This window comes from Rhipicephalus sanguineus, chromosome 2, assembly GCF_013339695.2.
Source record: "Rhipicephalus sanguineus isolate Rsan-2018 chromosome 2, BIME_Rsan_1.4, whole genome shotgun sequence".
Classification (NCBI taxonomy): Eukaryota; Metazoa; Arthropoda; class Arachnida; order Ixodida; family Ixodidae; genus Rhipicephalus; species Rhipicephalus sanguineus.
Window position 1 is genome coordinate 63006058 of NC_051177.1, and position 20923 is coordinate 63026980.

The 20923-nt window shown below is 46.4% G+C and overlaps 1 protein-coding gene across 3 annotated transcripts in view; it reads right to left on the reverse strand.

Moving 5' to 3' along the window:
• Positions 1-20923, reverse strand: part of LOC119383105 (elongation of very long chain fatty acids protein 4) — a 225967-nt gene that overhangs the window by 166671 nt on the left and 38373 nt on the right. The window lies entirely within an intron of this gene.

The window sequence follows — 20923 nt, forward strand, 5'->3', positions numbered from 1 at the left end:
CGGCAATCTTCGAAAATTTTTTGACAAAGCGACGGTAATAAGCGCAAAGTCCCAACCGTCTAACCGCTTTTTTGTCCGTTGGTTCTGGAAATTTTTCTACTGCCGCTGTCTTCTCGGGATCCGGACGAATGCCTTCAGCACTGACGACATGACCAAGAAAGAGGAGCTCTTGGAAACCGAAGTGACATTTTTGTGGCTTGGTCGTCAAATCTGCCGTACTAATGGCTTTCAGCACAGATCGCAGCCGTTCTACATGCTGCTCAGACGTAGCAGAGAAAACCACAACATCGTCAACATAAACGAGACAGGACTGCCACTTTAGTCCGGAGAGCACACTTTCTATCATCCGCTGAAACGTTGCGGGAGCTGAACAAAGGCCGAATGGAAGTACCTTGAATACGTATAGCCCGTCCGGTGTCACAAATGCAGTCTTCTCGTGATCTCGTTCATCCACTTCGATCTGCCAGTATCCGCTTTTTAGGAAAGAAAAGAACTTCGCATCTCGTAGTCTATCCAGGGTATCATCAATCCTCGGAAGAGGATAAACATCTCGCTTAGTGATGGAATTCAGCTTTCGGTAGTCAATACAGAAGCGTAGGGACTGGTCTTTTTTCTTTACAAGTACCACCGGCGACGCCCACGGACTGGCCGATGGCTGAATTACGTTGTCTCTGAGCATTTCCTCGACCTGATTTCCGATAGCTTCTCCTTCTTTTTGTGACACCCTGTAGGGGCGCTGGTAGATAGGCCTGACTGACTCGTCGACAATGATGCGATGTTTGGTAACAGACGTTCGTCGGATTTTGGATGACGTTGAAAAGCACGCGACGAATTCTCTCACGAGGTTCTCTATTTGTTCTTTTTGGCTTGGCAATAGTCGTTGGTCGATGTCAATGGATGCGAGTACAGAATCCACATCTTGGAAATCAGGTGGTGACGTCTCAGAGGCGCTCAGGTCCGCAAGTTTGACGAAGTCATGGATGCTTGCAATGACGGTTCCCTTTGCTAGGTAGGTGCTGTACCTCATTTCCAAAGTTTGTGAGCAAGACGTTAGCACATCCGTCACGCAGCTGGACAAGGCCTCTTGCCATGCAGATTCCCTTTTTGAGTATGAGTTCAATGTTGCTGTCGGCGAGCCCTTTATGATCAGTGAACGCATTGCTCCTTACTGTAACAGCTATGCTGGACCTTGGAGGTACCGCCACGTCGTCGTCCGCAATGCAAAGATCATTCACTTTTTCTTCTGTGTCAAACGTTTCAATCGCGTGTCTTGTTGAAAATGAGACGCATGATTCCGGCAAGTTAATTACAGCGCCGTTAGGCTTCAGGAAGTCCATACCAATAATTAAGTCTCTAGAGCATTCCGGCAGCACGACGAAACTTGCGACGTATGTGAAGCCCCTTATTCCGATTCTAGCCGTACACATTCCCGTCGGGTCGATGAGGTGTCCTCCTGCGGTGCGAACTTGCGGTCTATTCCAAGGAGTCAGTACCTTGTTCAGTGTTCTGGCAAGCGCCACTGATTACTGAGTAATCCGCACCTGTGTCCACTAGTGCGTTCACTTCGTAGCCGTCGACGAATACACGCAAGCCGGAAGCGACGTCGCGATCACTGCAGCGGCTTCTTAGTCCGTCGTCGTCGTTCGGAGTCAGCGATGGAGGTTCTTCTGTTTCAGCGTCGGCAGCGGCCTTACCTACACAGGTCGCTGACTCTAGTTTTCCCGACACGGACTTTGTGAACGGTGCCTTGTAGTGGGAGAGGCTGATGATCGACGGGGGCTCGGCGACCGATATCTCAACGGCGCTGTGGAGCGAGGCTGATGTTGCTGAATGTCATGCGGGCCCTGACGAGTTGACAGGTATTGCTCAATTTCGAAAGGACGCTCACCGTTTCGAGGCCGAGGTGCATTCACTGCGAAACCACGAAGCCCCGCCTGGCGATATTGGCACACTCGATAGAGGTGGCCAGCCTCTCCACAGTGGTAGCAGAGAGGTACTCTGTCAGGAGTGCGCCATATATCTGTCTTCCTCGGTCTCCTATCCGATGGCGGGAGAGTGCTCGATGGCGCAGTGTTGTACACCGAAGTGGCTGCGACATCCACGGACGGGAGGCCCTTGCAGTAGAGCGTCAGCATATGAGGATCTCTGCGGTCGCTGCGGTGGCGCTTCTGTCTGGGCATAGTGCTGAGGTCCCCGCATGGGTTGGGAATCCCGAACCGCCATTCTGACTTCCTCGCGGCGCACCACGTCGGCCAGTGACGACACAGCAGAAGCGCTAGGGTCGAGCCGCTGTCTCTGGAGCTCCTCTCGCACTACAGATCGCACCAGTTCACATAGGAACTCCACGCTATTTCCCAATATAGTCGGCACTGAGTCTATGGAGGCAATGCCCAGATCCCGGTTGTACATCCGCGCTCGTTGCTGAAGCGTTCTTTCCATTGTGGCTGCCTCAGAGCGGAACTCGGCGACGGTAGACAGTGGACTCCGAACCAAACCGGCAAACAGTTCCTGCTTCACACCTCGCATTATAGATGGCGAAGCTTTTAGATGCGAAGTATCTTATGGCGGAGTTCAATCCGGTGGTGGTGGTGGTGTGCGGCGTGACCACCCTTACTGCGCATGCGCATACCCTCCCCACTCACCCTCTCCGGCTTCGCATCGCCTCACTGTCCCCTTTAGCGGGAAATGGTGTATTTGTCCTCGCTCATGTTCGGATCTGCTCGGCGGAAGAGACGGGACATGTCCTCTACATACATGGCCACACTTTCATTATTCCGCTGGTTTATTGCTTGTAGAGCGGCTTCGGCTGTCTCACTGCGATCAGTACTCGGGTAGGTGGCCAAGCAGCTCCCGTCGGAAGTCATCCCAGGACAAGATGGCAGCCTCGCGGTTTTCAAACCACGTTCGTGCTGAGTCTTCCAGCGCAAAGTAAACACGCCGTAGCTTGCGATTCACATCCCAGCCATTGACCTTCGCGACGCGCTCAAAGCGTTCGAGCCAGTCCTCTGCGTCTTCCTAGGCGTCGCCGTGGAAAGGTTCGGGCGTCATCGGCTGATCCACTATAATTTGTGCTGGCGTGACCTGAGAAGTCATTTCGGTAGCGTCTTCGCTGACAGCTGCTGCTGTTCTTGTGCAACACAAAGGTGAAAACTCGGGGACCTCACCGCGTAGGCGACGACTGCTGCGCAGGTGAACAGGAGTCAGCTCGACGGGTCCAAGTTTTCTTTGCTCCGGGCTGCTTCCTCCAACTTCAGAAGAGCTCGGGTTCATACCCAGCACCTCCACCAGATTTGTCACGAAAAGTTCAAGAAGCACACTTTAATTAATAGCTTAAACTGGGCGAACTTGTGCCCTATAAACAAACAAGTCAGAGAAAAAATGGTTATGTCTATGCTGCAGGAACGCCTTTCTCTTCTTCACCAGAATTCGGCACCTCTTCTTCTTTTCTTGTCCCGTGCAGTCCGCACGTGCCTGAGTTGTCAGCGGTGGTCCTGGCGTGCTCCATCGACGCTTTGCTTCCTCTGTTTTGCACGCACGCCGTAGACAATGTGGAGGGCGTAGCAACTGCTGGGGCGCGTAATTTGAATGTATGTTGCGTCAATATATATATATATATATATATATATATATATATATATATATATATATATATATATATATATTATATATATATATATATATATATATATATATATATATATATATATCGTTATGTCGACTTAATGCATGCATCCACAATAGGGGTTCGGAGTTAAGTGGCAACGATCACGTGAATTTCACCTGTTTTCCTATGACCGCGGATAACACGTCAATATTGCAAAAGGGCGGTTTCTGAGTTTGGGAATGGACCTGCTAGTGCCCGAGCTCCAGGTTTTTCAGACCCGATCGGTTTGCGCCAAGCTTTCATTGACCACAATTTCTTTACCTGTCGAGCCACAAAGAAGGTCCGGCTCGCAGCAAGCGTGCGAAACAGTGAAGTGTGTTCAGGTGTTCGCTACGCGTCCCCAGCATTGCACTATGGTGTACCAGAATAATTGCACTGTACTCGCCATTCGCCGCATCGCGACACGCTGTGCAGAACGATTGGGAAGGTATACTTTTTTCTGCAGGAAGAGATCCTTTCAAGTACCTGAATGACCGCACGTGCCGTTTAATTTGTTAGATTTTTTTCCCCCACACCAGAGCATGTGACGTCAGCGGTGAAGACGTCTGGCGTAAAAGAAGGTTACTCTGGCTGCGCAGAGCGTTGCGTTTTATGCACAATCTGGAGCCTTCACGGGATTCCGCTTCATTTAATGCGTTATACATCAATGAGGGATGGGTTTTAATTACAGTGAACTAGCGATTCCGGAGTAGCCTTGAATTGACGTGGATCGGAGTAGTGCACGGCGGTTGCAGACAGATGGTTCCAGTCCCGCGCGGTGGTCACAAAGAAGGGGCGATGACCAGTGGTATATAGTTTGCGCTGATCGGAGGTAAACCGCCCTGGGATGGTTTGTGCGGCTGAGCAAGCAATGAACTGGTTAGATAGCTGAAGCTTCGAAAGGAGCATTATAGGGAAGGAAGGAAGGAAAACGGGAGAGAGGAAAGACAGGGATGTTGACCACTTTGGCATAGCCGGTATGCTACCGGTTATGCCAAATTCATGAAAAATGCATGGTCTGGATATATGACGTCGGAATTCTAGGTTGGTAACATGACCACGAGTTTAAGCTTGGAAACGCTGGAAGGGTAAGAATACACGGAATAGATAAAACGAGTTGCATTATTTTGAATTGATTAGAATAATAATAATAATAATAATAATAATAATAATAATAATAATAATAATAATAATAATAATAATAATAATAATAATAATAATAATAATTGCTCGGATTTAACGTCCCAAAACGACGATATGATTATGAGGGACGCCGCAGAGGAGGGCTCCGGGAACTTCGACCACCTGGGGTTCTTTAATGTGCACCTAAATCTAAGTACACGGGCCTCAAGCATTTTCGTCTCCATCGAAAATGCGGCCGCCGCTGCATTGATTGGAGAATGTCAGACAGGTTGGATTAATGAGGATCCCAAACAGGGTGTGTGTATTGTGACTTAGGGCCAAGAAACTTAAGATAAGCTATTAGTTTCTCTGATGGGGGAGCAAGTCTTAGGCTCCTACGAAAAAAAAAACCCAAAGCGCGATTAGCGGAGTTAGCTAGTTGGTCCCGTGGGCTGAACAGGAGAGGTATAGCTTGAAAATGTTGCGCCAACATATTTATAAGATTCAGCGGATGAAATTGCAGAGCCGGAAATGGTATACGCTTCGCCGACTGGTAATGTTGCCTGCGATGGAATGGTGTTAATGAAATTTGTATACATTAACAATTTTCTACACCAGGATTCAATAAGGTTGAGGTGATTTTGAAGAATATTAAGGTTTGCATGGTTCCTTACTGGACGATACTGTGTGTTATTATTATGTTATGTAAAAATTGCTTTTTTATTATCATATGTTCACTTTAGTAATTTTTCTATAGCGTATTGACAAAGCAGGTCCCGCCTGCGGTTTGTAACATTGTGACCTCCTTCTGCATATTTACCTGTATTGCATTCTGTTATTATACAGCTAATAAAGACGAATTGATTGATTGATTGATTGATTGATTGATTGATTGATTGATCGATCGATCGAAAGAGGAAGACAATGGCCCCTCGGGGCGCTCTAGATGGCCGGAAGACCTTATGCTTCGGGGACCCCTATGGGCTAGCGTACGATCCGAAGTTGGTCTTTCGGTCATGAGCTGCGCAGAGAAACCTTCCGTCACTCCTGTCGCTCAGTCCCCGTAAAAAGGGGATTAGGCCTGTTTGGACAATAACGGTATATACGGTTAAAGTGGGCTCTCGGACTCGAGCAGAAACGACAATGGAGCAAGGCGTCACCCTGATGAATTTGGGAATTGAAGTGCGACAAAGCTTTCCGCACGGATTTTTCGGATAAGAGGAGCTGCGTGACGGCGAAGGTTACCCCGAGTTCAAGGCTACGTTTCTCCTCATAGCAGAACTAAACGATATAATTCATTTCATATCGAAATTCGTGAGAACACACGTGCTGCGCACTTACAGTTTGAACGTTATCTGGTAATTTTATTGATTTTAACGTTTCCGCCCACGATCCTTGTAGGGAAAGAGACGATGTGGCGCTTTCATGACCGCGTCGCGAGTATTAAGATACAACCCCTTAATCACAAGCGTTACGAAAGTATATGTGCAATATGTATATGCAGAGTTACTCGGTCATGTATACTGGTATTTGCAGCCGGCTGTGAAAGCAGGAAAAAGCCATTTCACTCGCACCTCTGTGAGAATGAGCTGTAAAAAGCACGGAGCACCTGGGTATACAGCGCTCTTCAGCGGCTTCGAAATATATGCGTTAAAAATAAAAACAAATATACACAGAAACAAAAATAAAATCCTTTAACGACACTGTGCAGTACATAAATGACGGATACGCGCCATTTGTGACCATTGGGGGCGAGAAGCAAATCGCCGTCGCCCAATGCAAGCGCGACGCCTGTACTACAAATCTTACTCCGCGAGCACCGCGCCCCAATATCTTACAGCACGCGCCCATCGCACGAAACTTGGCCGCCTTCCACGGGACGATGAGAACGATGACTCTCGGCCCGAATGCTCGTTGACGGCTATATAATGGCCCGCGCATGCGCTAATGACAGCCGCACACAACGCCGCCACATTACCGAAAAAAAAAAACAAGAAAACTAACGTCGGCGGGGATATTTCGCGGGTATACGAAGGGCGCGGTACCGAGGCGGGGCGCCAATGGATGAAGCGGTTTCGAAATCAATTTGACGGCATTCCGTAAACGTCGCGCCCTCTTTAAATCCTAATCTGCACCATATATTTAAGCGCTTTTCAGTTTCATTTATGCTGAGGAATTGTTGGTAATATTTTAGTACGTCGCTTTTGTGATGTTGTTGTGGTGTCTCTGGCGATATATATCGCTACTTTGGGGCCCTGCTTCGATGGGGACGAATTGCAGAAACGATGTCGGGGACTTTCGTTGAAGCGCCCGTTAAAAAATTCCAAAAAGTGAAAGAGGTTCGAAGTCCGACAGTGCGTGACACATTATGGGGTTATGTTTATGTCACATATAATACCTCTCAATCCAAAAATACGAAATTGGCACTATAGTGTATTGCCTGTGTGATGCGAGTCAACTTTTGCAGGATTTGACAATATTTTGGATCAAGCGCACGCGCTTGTTGCCTGCGAAGAATTCATTCGCGGAAGTTATTGGGGCGAAAGAGTTATATGACTCATAAGTAGGCCAATCCGGCGTCCGGCGTTGACGACAACTTAAAAGCCACGTGCGGCGCGTGCCCGCATTTCTTGAGTGAGAACTAAAGTTAGTTAAAGGGAAATCAAATGTGAATTAAAATGAATTAAAGTCAATCAAATGTGAAATAAGTTGGATTGAATGTGAACCCCATGTGAATCCAAGTGAACTTTAAAGATGAATCAAACGTGAATTAGCGGTGAATCAAAAGTAAAAAAAAAGAGAGAGAGGGAGAGATAATAAAATGCGAGAAAGGCAGGGATACTAATCATATCTGAGGTTTAACGTCCCAAAACCACGATATGATTATGAGTGACGCCGTAGTGGAAGGCTCCAGAAATTTGACCCATGGTCAAGAGGAAATTTTCAAAACATTGCTGCGCGCGCAATAGTGCAATTTTTTGAGGAATCAGAAATATCACAAAAGTACTAAATCTGATAAAATTTTGTTCGCATTACTAACCTGTATGCTTGAATACAATATTCTTGTATTTTTCGTTTTAGCAGAGAATTCTTTGTGAACACTTCATCGTTGCAGTTACATTGCGGCATTTAAGAGACAATTCCCCAGTGACATGATCGGCTATGACAACATTTTAGTGAAAGGTTATGTTTTGTGTGGACATTTAAATTGCGTGAATACTTGTGTTTTGTCAACTTTTGTGTTGAGTGGACAGAATGTTCTGTTGAAGAACTTGAACTGAGGGCGTGAGTGCTGTCCTATGTGCCTTTGTATATCCTTGTGCTTCTTTTCTACATCGCGACGGCAACCGTTGCGCAACAGAACAGGAGTAGCCGGCGCCACGCTTTGGCACCAACCTCTCCTTATGTACATTTAATAAAAAATATACATATACGGTGCATGACGGCGGCGACGGCGACGGCAAAATTCAGCCGAGACTGTCCATATAATTGCTATCGCAATAAAAGCGGAGAAAAAAGCAGATGCGCGATAAAAAAACACAAATGAATAAAAGGACGGTGTAGCTAGAGCGGGAGTATACTATAGCCTATTCAATAGACCATGCACTGCACGCAAGAAGTTCAGTAAGGCCTTAATTGATTTCCGGTGTGAAAGGCAGTTCGGGCCTGCATTCTAGCACTTACTGTTTCGACAGGGGTCTGTCGTAAAGGCGGCCAACACAGCAGCTATAGCGGCAGTCTGTGCGCGCTGTAGCGAGGGCAGCGACGAGGAACGTGGTCATCGCTGCCGCAGTGGCTGCAAGCAGCCGCTGTCTTCCATGCCGATTCGGAAGGCAAAATATTTGGTGAGAGCGACAACAAGCCACAGGCACCGTTGTCTCGAGTCGAGAGAGTCCGGACGGAGGCCGAAGTCGACGAAACGGGTCCAGTCTATGCAGTCGTGTGCTGTAAACTTGGTGTGTTCTACAAGGATTTTCTGTCATCATTAACGATCTCTCGAATTTTCAACTGCAACATCTGTTCTTGAGAACGGGACGGATTCTCGCACGCCGTCTTCGTGTGCAGATCGAGCAGCTGAGTCGTCATGTTCGTTGCCCAATATGCCGCAATGACTCACTGAAACGTGACGTCATGTCCTTGCACGAAGAGCTGATGGAGCAGCTCTCTAATTTCCAACACTAGTTGCTCGTGAGGTTCCCAGCGTAAGGCGAATATCAGGAATTGTAGAGCTGCCTTGGAGTCTGTGAAGACGCTCCATTTCTTGGGTGGTTGGTCATGAATTACTCTAAGGGCGCTACGCAGAGCAGCAGGTTCCGCAGCTGTCGATGACGTTTGGTGGGATAGCCTAACCTTCACGGTGGTTGTTCTTGCAGGAAAGATCACCGACATTGCAGACCCATCCACGGTGGTTGCGGCGTCAGTATATAGATCACTATGCTGGCTGTACGTCAAAATGAACAGAAGTCAAAATGACATTGTCACGTGGTCGTGACGTCGACGACGACAGCAGTCAGCACGTCCGAGATGAAACTCTTTATTTGGCCGAACTTGTGGCCGGGAAACTGAAAGTCAAACTACAAATACACTGATAGCGGCGAACAGAGCGTCGACCGTCGATCAACTGCTCATGGCTGGGATGCGCCGTCTTTTATACATCACGCATCGAACTTTCCTGTCTTATCACTGGTTGTCGCGCAAGCACTGCAATGATCTAGACTATTCGCGTCCTGCGTGCAATCTTAACAAAACGATCTACTACACTCGGGAAGCTTCTCGAACACTGCGGCGCGGTCAGCGTCGAGCGTTGATAACCGCCCTTGCTGGTCAAACCCGAAAACATCAAAATAAAAGAAGAAGCGGGCGTGGCAATATGAACGCAATTTAAGGTAACTCGAATGTGATTAAGCGGTACACGAATCGTGAGAGCATGTGCTGTCGCCTGCGCCCTTAGCGGTAGCTAAATGGTTTGTTTATTTTTCCCGTTTTGAGATCAATTATGATAATGTAGGTAAAAAATTGTTTCACAAGCGCGAAAGTACATAGATTAATTGCTGCGTTGCTTATGGCACTGAAATACAAATGGTTGTTGTATACATAGATATTCACTGTTGTCGGCAGGGAATCGAGTCGTGCCCATATGCTGTCACCGTATAAGCATGGTATAGTCGCCCAAATCTTCAACTATCGTTCGCGAGCGGCAGTTTTTCCTGCGTATCTTCGCCGTATGATTGAATTATGTTCCAGAAAGGGTGAGAGCAAGTGCATGCCCACAAAGCACATGCCGTGCACCGAACAATTTTTAGCTACTGAACAACCATATGGCGCTGGCACACACAAAAAAAAAATCACAGCATATCCACGGAGTGAATGATGATGAGTGGGCGAAGCTGCGGAGGTTCATCGGTAAACCGTGAATCTTCCGTGAATTCTGCCCAGTACATCATCACCGACGTGAGATCGGGCGCGTTTATACTAAAGGTTATGACGACTTGCAGCTCACTTTAATTTTACATGTACGCTGTGAATTTTCATTGTTTAGAAAACCATTGCTTTAGAAAACACCTTGCGTCTTTCGTTAAGCAGCTGGCGTCTTTTTCGTTTTGCTTTAGAAACATCTGGCGTTCTTTCGTTTTGTTTTTACAAAACATCTGGCGTCTTTCGTTGGTTTATTTCATCAATCAACGGCGTTTTGAACAAAATTTTTATTGTTTAATCACGCACAGGAGAAATCTCACCAGGCACTACCTTGGAGGTAAACAATGGCTGCTAATGGGAATGAGAGACAGAAGAAGTCGGCTTTTAGCTAACACTTACACTTCTACAGAGACAGAAGAATTCGGCTTTTAGTTAACGCGCACGCTGCGAATTTTTTATTGTTCAACAACGCACAGGAGAAATCTCCCACCGGCACCACCTTGGAGGTCAAAGGGTAAGACTTGTTACTCACTACTACGAGCACGACGAGGGACGAACGGGTGCCGCCTTAAGGAGCTTCGCCCCTAAAAGTTGCCGCTGGGCACGATCTGGCCTGCTGTACATGTACAGTGGCGGTCAAAATTTTGCGGACCACGGGAGCGCATGGATGGATGGATGGATGGATGCTATGAGCGTCCCCTTTATAACGGGGCGGTGACAAATGTGCCACCATTTGTCACCGCCCCGTTATAAAAAAAAAACAAAAAAAAACATTTACTCTTTTTTTTTCTTTAGCGTTGGCCTAGTGTCTTTACTTCAATTAAAACTGCAGACAGCACCGAGGCGCCTTCTCACGGCTGCTTGCGAAGCTCTAGAGCGCGCACTGCGCACGCGCATCCTTGTTTACCTGCCGGCCTGCTCGTTCGCTCGCTTCAAGTGCGCGCGCGCCGGAAAGCCAGAAAAATCGGAAGGTGCCGCTTCTGCAGTCGCCGCGGAAGCACCGAGCGGTGATATCGCGACGAAAATATGTAACTTGTGTTGGCAGTGCTCGGTGCGCGCTGCACTCTGCGCTTTATTCCCAGACGCTTCGCAGCGTGGGAAATACGCTTTGCGTCAGTTTGTCTCAAATCGACATGTGTGATAAGACATCTTCCATTCGCGGAACTCATGCATGCTGCAATATATATATATATATATATATATATATATATATATATATATATATATATATATATATATATATATATATATATATATATATATATATATATTAGGGGTGTGCGAATATCAAATTTTTCGAATACGAATCGAATACGAATATCCACCTTCGAATATCGAATCGAATATCGAATATGAAAGGAAAAATGCCTCCACAGTAACATTATTTTATTTAACATGTAGCTATTTGAAAAAAAAAAAACATTAACAGCCTGACTGGCAACACAACATACACTGCTATCTCCAGAACACAATGTCCAGGCTAGCACAATGCACATCACAACACACGCAAACATCACGGCACAATGAAAGTAATGACTAGATGTTATCATGAAGAAATATGAGTTGCTCCACATGATCAGGCAGCAGGCGCTCCCTTCTAACAGAGACAACCCCCCCCCCCTGCCACTGAAAAGGCACGCTCGCTTGGAACAGCAGTGGCTGGTATAGGGAGGTACATGGGGCAAAGCTTTGCCAGACTGGGGTATCTGAAGGTGCCTACAGTCCGCCACCAGTCACATGGGTCACTGTCTTTCTTCAGAAGTGGTCCCGCATAGTCAACAAGTGGTAGTGCGGCACGTTGCGGCCGCATAATATTGAAAATGTATGGTTACATGATGGCCAACAGCGCTGCACGTCGGAGATGCACCAGCAATAAATCATACGTATTGGGGCGCTCGTCGCAGGCAGATATCGTGCCTCCGTGTACTTACGATGTTTATCGCTCCTCTCGGCAACGTTTTTAGCTATACGAACGCATCAGAAATGTGGAAGACGAGCTATTTTGTGCATGATAATCGAATCACATATTCGAAGCTATCGAATATTCGAAACTTTTCGAATACACAATTTTCGAATCGAATACGAATATTTCGAATGTAATATTCGACGAATATTCGAAACTTTCGAATATTCGCACACCCCTAATATATATATATATATATTTTTTTTTTTGTGGTGCTCGGTGCAACTATCATGCGCCCGTTGATATGCGCTATAAAAGAAAAAAAACTTGGCATCGACCCGTTTTTAGCACGAACCTACAAGAAAAACCCACATGGGTTAAAAAATGAAGAAAAATCTTGAAAGCTGACGAAAAAACAACGCATGGTTGCTCGCGGCGTTGGAAGACAGATGCGCAACTCTGCTATCTAAAGGTAGCATATACAGTAACTCTAGTCTGCCACGCATTCCCGTGGTCCGCAAAATTTTGACCGCCACTGTACATATATGTATACATCAATTAAGGCGGGAACAAACAGCGCTAGACACGGGACAGTGATAGAACGACAGACGGGGTGCTGGACTGTCTGCCGTTCTATCACTGTATACACCGTGTCTAGCGCTGTTTATTCCAGTCTTAATCACGTACCAAACAGCCAAAACAGGTGCACTGCTGCATGCGCACCAAATATAGCACTACCAGAAATAAAAAATTCTTGCAGTTACTTGTAAACTACTAGAAAGTATCTCGAACAAATCTATATATTTGGTACAGCAAACCCAATCTGTATGTTCAAATTGCGAAAATGCACACATAGAAGCTGACGCCGCGTTCTGAGTTTCGTATAGTACACGTGCAGCATTGAAGGCAGACGACTAAATTCGATACAAGTGAACAGTACCAGCGTTTATTCGGATGCCATCACATTAGCACGGAATATTAGGAAACGTAGCAGCCGATTTATCCTGCGATTGCAGTAGCGCGCTTTCGACTTGCCTGGCAATGTTTCGTGCAAAGTCCTTTACTAGTCGGCACACCACACATAACACGAATCAAGTAACATAACAAAGCTTGTCCTGTGACCTTTGTCTCTGTGTGTTGTGTTGCCCGCTTTCACTGTTACAACATGCACTGAGTCATCGGGTTAACACAAGGACCGCAATGCTGTTATATTATTTCGATTCAGTGACGGGAATCCTCTCCTAATCACTTCTAGCACTTCACGACGCGATTATGTGGTATTCTGAACTTGAGTATATAGTTAATCCTAATTTGTGGCATAAGCGCGAGAAAGCCTGCGGGATATTGACGTCATGTTTAATCACGCCACAAAAACGTGTAGTTCATAATGGTGTAATATTTGCGCAAAAAAAGACGCACTCAAGAAAGTGAACACCACAAGCGCTTGTGGTGTTCACTTTCTTGTCTTCGTCTTTTTTTGCGCAACTATTATGCCAGTATGAATACCAACTAGCTCGCCTTTCCGTGTTGCTTTAAAAACGTGTAGACCGTGTGAGGACTGACACAACGAATACACCGGTATCCAAAATTTCCAACAAGGTTCAGTGCTCCAGAAAACTGACTCAACGGTGTTTATTCAGGTGCAAACATTGTACAGATCCGTTAAGCCTCTGCTATACGGCTTGTGACTCTTTTACGAGCAGCCATAAGATTCGAAGCTTCCCGATTCAAAGCTTCTACAGTGCGAAAAAGTATGCATATAAAGATAGTGTAGTGTTTAACGCTTATTTCGGTCTTTCGTAATGAGCCCACAAGTTGTCCTCAGTGACAGCAGATTACTTGAAACTATAAGTGCGAAGGCTCTACGAATCAAAGTATTTCTAAGGGCTAGTTTTTCTTCAGATAAAAAAAATAAAATAAAAATAATGTGTCTATATATGAAATGTTGATAATCTAATTTTGTTGCTCCTCCTCTGAGTGTGATTTGAGCCTTATTCCTTCGATGTATAGTCTTCCTTATGTGTCATTTCCTTTGTCTTACCGAGCTGGTGGGGGGGGGGGGTGCGGTATCGCTTTCACGCGATCATTACCAGCCCGTTTTCCTCTTGCTGTGTAGTGTTTGTCTACATCAATACATCTGTCTCATGTCGTAGAAGTCACGCGACGTTCCCTTCATTGACTATGTAAACTCATCATAATATCACCGGTGTCATCAATCATATTATCTAGATCCTGTTTTCCCTTTAGCTATCATTCGCTAAATGCTGCCTTCTCGGAAGATTTCCGACATTCCGCATAGGTAACAATCCACTCTGCAGTTACTTCCGCAGCTATTGTAGCAAAAAATAATTGAGGTATGCCCAGATGACCGAAGCGCGGCCGCCGATTTCTCTCCGTCGACGCCATGACGTCGTGACGTCATGAGCCTTCAGTTGACGACGTCAGTCTAGAATACGCGCCCATTGATGCGGGCTTGCGCGCATCCGCCTTTGAGGAGGAAACGCCAATGCCTTCTGTAAAGCTGCGTCTTGTGCTTAGATGCCTTATCAAATGCGAAAAGTGACCGTCAGCGTCAGCACGAGTGATGTCAGCCTATGACGTCAGCATGACGTCACATAGAGTGACGTCGTCACATTGATGTCGTCGCTTGATCAAAGACTGGCTGATCCCGAAGGCACTGCAAAACCACGCGATGTGCAGAAAGCTTCCAATGCCACCGATCCCGGAGGCATGTACAAAACCACGTTGGGTTAAGAAAGCTTTCTTTTTTTGGTAGGGGGGGGGGGGTGGAGGAGGTGGCGGGGAGCCTCAACGCAATCGAGTGAGAAGAGAAAGATGGCTTTCGCCTCCGAGTCGTTTTAAGCAAATTCATAAGGGACCACGTGACTATTTTCTTCTTGGCGTAACGTTTTCCATTGCAAAAACAGTTATATCTATAACCCATTTGCTGCGGCGACATAAATTCGTGACTCCGCAGTATCGATGCGGATGCCTTCTTTGTATCTGTCTTATGTATAACAGATATTTTAACATTGTCATGACAACGTTATTTGATTTTTCTATTCTTTCGGCATATAGACGTACGCCGATAACGTGAAAGTGCCACGTGACCACTTTCGCTGTAATGAAAACGCGTTGCCCATACTCCCCCCACAAGGTTATAAAATGCGGAATGAAAATGATTTGATGGAAGTGCTTCAGGAAGGGGGAGTGGGAGGGGTTGCTGAAGAACGTGACTGGGTTCCAGCCAAGTGTTCGTGTAACACCAACGAAACGAGGGTGTATTGATACGCATGACACGTTCGGCATCTGTACGATCGAAAACTTATACCAATGTTTTCTTTGAGAGACAAGGAGGAATCATTTTGTGGTTGATGAGTCCAATGACATATTCAATAAATTAGTCGCCTAAATGTAAATTACAAATTTGTTGGGTGCATTGAGAAAATTTCGATGAAACGTTTCTAACCAACAAAATAAATATGTAGCCACAAATTGTGTCTTCAAGAATGAAAACGAAACGCCAAGCAACCGTGCTTCATTACACTACATCTACTGGATTTACCTAAACAGACACACTCTCTCTTGTTCAACTTCAAATTAAAACGAAAAAAAGACAGCTCGGCAAACGCACGCACGCACGCACGCACGCACGCACGCACGCACACACACACACACACACACACACACACACACACACACACACACACACGGACATTTCAATTATGACACGTCGGTGAAGAAGGGCTGAATTGTTGTTGATTTCTCCTTTATGGAAGTAATCAGGTTGACTTCCCGTAATATATAAATGCTGACAGTCTAAGTGGCCCATTTAGGAGCAGCAAGAAAATTTGGCCTCTTTCTGTAGAGCCCCCGAGTATCTGAAAAATAATGTGTATGTTTTTCTGGGTCAAGCCGCAGGACCCCGCATTCAAATTACCAGCCTTTTGGAGCATTTTGGTTATTTCTCATAAGTGTAAGAAGGCTCATTCACAAAGGTACAAAACTTCTGAAACAGTCGCATCTCAGTTGTAGCGGAAACAGCTTTTTTGCATGTTTTGCTAGACAAAATTGGAATCATGGATAAAATAACAAATTCGCAAAAGATGCATACTGCGCACTCAGATTTGTTTGCTCCCGTGATTAAAAAAAAACGGCAGAAATGAGATTGATTTCAAGCTCAACTATACACCAGAGCACGCCTGTCTCGCACCCAGGCTGCTGGCGAGCCGAGCGGATACTCTCGCAACCAGACGCCGGGCTGACCGGGGCTGCCAAGGGGCGCGCGGGCTGCATCAAGTACACAGGGCAAGCTGCAGTTCTGAGGCTTTAAAGTGCGAAAAAGTACCCGTTCACGCCGCTTCAGCGTGTAAAAGCTCGTCTGAGCACTACTGTGTCGTCTTTGGATGTCATCAAGCAGTGCAACAAGAGGAAATTAGCGTTGTCTGCGACGATTACGACGCGCCACGGAAATAGTGCCGGTGCGGTGTTTTCAGCTTCGCCGCGAGTGGATAACTGTGATTCAAGCAAAAAAACTAGGAGCCGAGTGAAAATGCGCGAGGAAGTACACTAACTGCGTGTATTCTGCAGTGTGATGCCCACCTATTTCATTTTGCGAACCTAATTTGCGTGACACGCAGCTGGGTTGAAGGCAGGCGCGAGCTTTGTGTGGGGGTGCACTTCATACCTTTGAGCGTTTCCTTTGACGAAAATCTAGTGCAAGGTAGTGCTTTCAAGCTCAAGCAATCAGCACGCTTTGCCACTTTCAACTTACTATTAAGCTTTAGTGCTTTTGGTGGCATCCACGCCTTCGAGATTTCGTCTTCAAAAGGTAATAAATGGCACGGTGCTCCTCAACAGCTGGCCAGAATTTCGTGCTTTCATTTCAGTGTTTGATGTCCCCAAATTTATTTGGACACGAAGCATCCAGCTGCACATAATACATATATTGGCACGTAAGTAAACAGTACTCGCGCCAGTGTCCTTTACGTCGCAGGCGTAGCTAACCGGCTTAACTAAGAGTAGCACAGTTTCGCTTGTAAAGCACCATCGTTACAAGAATAAAATCGCGCAGGTAGCTTCCAAAAGGGATCTCTGAACGATGCTGCAGGTTATACTCTCTGATAGCACGCTTTTGTGAGCAAGACGCATTATTGTAAGAGCGATCGTGAAACAAAAATTACGTTCCGCGAAACTACCAGTAAAGCGTACTCTAATTATTAAGCGATGCATGCTGAAATGATGAGCTTTCACAAAACTTTGTGCACAGCTTGTAATATGGGGCAACGAAACATCGTTTCACTCTTTCGCGAGCTGCACTGCAATTACGATTCACGAGTACTACAGCGAGAACGTTTTTTTACAAAAGTAACAGCGTACGTATCTGACGAGGTTGCTTCCGCAGCCCACTCAGCACGTACTGTATACATTGTGGACTTGCATGAGCAAGATGTTCTTGATATTCCAATAAAATCAGCGAAAATGTCCAGGCTAGAAAAGACGCGAAACACGCTCTCCGACGGGCTGAGTTTCGGGAGTTTCACGTTTGCTCTGTGTAGCGTCTGCTGGCGTGGCAGCCCACGCATGTTGTTTCGTCGCGTGTTCGATAGATGGCGCGACGCGCGATGCAAATATGGCGATGCGCATGGAATTCGCTGTGTTCTGGTCTATAGCTTACTGCGACTGAAGCATATCTCTACCAGCATTCTACCCGCATACTCTGAAGTAAAGCTTATTTTCGACGAACAAAACGTCGTCCTCACCCTCGGCTTTATTGAGCGTTGTGGCCTCCGAAGTACTCGCTTGAGGCTCTGCCAATCTCAGAGTCCGCGTCGTGTGTAACTGAAGACATCCTCAAGCGCGGACGTTGCGTGGTATATATATGTCGCATCGGTTAACGCTCTTAGAAGTGCTCATTACCCTATAGTACCGATGACTGACGACAGTCATCGTCAACTCGGATATCTCGTCAGCAAAACAAAGCTTTTACGGACCTACAAAATATTAGTGCCGAGTTTTCAATGGCACGCTGTCCTTCGCATATCTCGAATATTTGATGTCTATACAGACGAGATATACGCTTGTTCGTGTGCCTGTTCCTATTTTTCATAACATAACTCGCATCGTTGGAGAACACAAGGCTAGCTTCGCGGCTCTCACAACTTCCGTAACCTGAGCATGGGGTCCAGAAACCCGAACACCCTTTGCCGCTTCGATTACCCATCCCTGATAGTTCCGGAGGGCCCGAGGCCAGTCGCGGATCCCACCAGCACCTTCTCGACAGCAATTTTTCGGCGCGCGGAAATTTTTAGGCCGCTGCGGCGACCTTGGCTGTCCGCGGCGAGAAATGCACCCATCATTTCTGCCAACCGCCGCTTTTTTGAAAGCGAGCTCATCGCTTCCTACTCGCATCCCATTATCCATAGTTAAAAACAGCGCGAAGTAGACACGGACAAGAATGCACACAGGACTAGCGCTGACTGCCAACTGCTGGTTTATTGTAGAAACGCGCAAATATACACTGAAACGGAACACTCGGGGAAGGGAAACATATCAAAGCTTGTAGCGGCGCATGCATTACAGTTTAGTCATAAGTGATTAGTTACGGAGATAGCAACACTCCTTCTCTGTTAGATTAATGGAGGGCGCGATAACGCATGATTTATTGCGCCATAATTAATCTAACAGACAAGGAGTCATTCTAAAAAGAGACAGGGCGTGCAAACACGGACACAAGAAAGAGATCAGGACACCTACGTGTCCTGATCTTCTACGTAGACCGCCACGCGTGCCGGATTGATAGGTTCGCCGGTTGCATGGGCATGCGCAGATAAGTTTTCGTGCCTTCTTTCTTTTCAGCCGTTGTGCGTCTCTTCAGTTGTTAGTCGGCGTTTGTGGTGTCCTGATCTCTTTCTTGTGTCCGTGTTTGCACGCCCTGTCTCTTTTTAGAATGAATACGTACCAACTAGCTCAGCTCTCTGTTATTCTAAGACAAGGAGTGTTGCTATCTCCTTAACTAATCACTTAATTATGACTAAACAATAATGTGCCGCTGGACGCACGCGCCGCTAGAAGCTCTGATATGTTTCCTTCATCGAGTTTTCTGTTTCAGTGTATATTGCGCGTTTGTGCATCTTTCTATCTTTTTGGATTGTGTGCACCCATGCTTTCTTTCTCTTGTACTCTCTCGTTTCGCTCCCCACGTGTAGGGTAGCAAACAGTACAGTGTAGTTAACCTCCGTGCACTTCCGTCTCTCCCCGCCCGCTGTCTCTCTTATCGTGGACGACTGGCCCGTGCTAACCTAACAGACTTCCTCCTCAGCTACTTACGTACTTCAGTGCGTTTAAAAGGGAGATCTGCAGCATATTGATTTTCATGTGCTCCTTTTAGGGGCGAAGCTCCTTATAGCATCACCTGGTCGGTCGTCGCTCCATCCGGCGTGCCCCCGCCGTCGCGTCTCCCGTATCGTTCAATAGATGGCGCTGTCCCATAGAGATGTGTGCAATATGTATATATGTGCAGTATATTCAAGTATGTCGGTGTACCAGTGTCCACTGATGCATTATAACCATAGGCGTGCGCAGGGAGGGGGGGGCAAGGGGGCGAGAAGGGGGGCGCAAAGTCAGCCCTATACATTGTAGGGGGGGGGGGGCGAGAAGAGGGGCGCAAAGGCAGCCGCATACATTGACATAATAGGGAGGGGGGCGCTGTGACGAACCTTCGCCCCCCCTGAAGGGGAACCCTGCGCACGCTTATGATTATAACGCTACCTTCTGTGCTGGCTTTCGTGCGTTTCTCGAAGATTTCGTGTTAGATGTGCATTCAAAGTGTCTGAGCCTACGTTCTTGAGTGACATGAAGTGAGCAATAACTAAACATAATCCGCTTCTGTGCGATCTCTATTAACGCTACGAAGCTAAATCAGGGAGGACAGCAAATATCTCGGTGATGCTGGAAAGTGTCACTGCAGGCAATTTAAACGTTATTTCTATCTTGAGGTCTGGTATGATAAATGTAGATGCAGACAAAGTACATTTACAGGACCCTTCTATATATATGTGAATATGCTGTGGTTATGAGGATTAAATATGGTACAGCGCGAGTTGCCGGGCATCTACCAGGAACATTCCTCTCTGGCGTATGATTTTGTCATGTAATTATAGCAATGTATTTGGCGTTTTCGCTATAGAAGGCTGTTAATTATTTCTCCTCTTGCATACTTGGAATCGCCGTAATAAAAATGCACGTTATGTGATTTTGAAGAATCTTATGTATTCCGCTTATGTTCCCCTCTCTAAGGATATTTTTCCAGTGAGTTCTGTTCATGTTGCGTTAAGACTCGGTGCACGTGTCTGCAAGTTCCAAGAGTCCGCACTACTAAGAGAAAGGTGCTGACGAGCAACGGCAATAACAAGATGACTCGAAGTTGTTCGAGAAACGCCAAGACACACATTAAGTCATCTTCCTAATCAGCGTTGCAGTCTCTCTCATTCAAGGCGTTCGTGGCAGATAGTGCAGAATGAGCAGCCAAATAATCTATACCCTTGTGGTCACTCTGACGACGATGTAAAAGAACTCTTTCGTGAGCTGACACGGTACTTCGGGGCGTAAACTAAAGGCTTTTGTTAGACCGTCTGCATTTAAATCTATATAGTTGGACCATGACCAATGAAGCACCTACATAAAGCAAAATGCAAATACCTGGGACATTTGGTTATACACTGAATAATCATCGATAAAAGGAACACTTCAATAGGTTGGGTTAATGCACACAAAAAATGCTTTGGCTTCATTATTTCATATTTGCCGATCGTAAACGTTATTGTAATAAGGTGTTACGA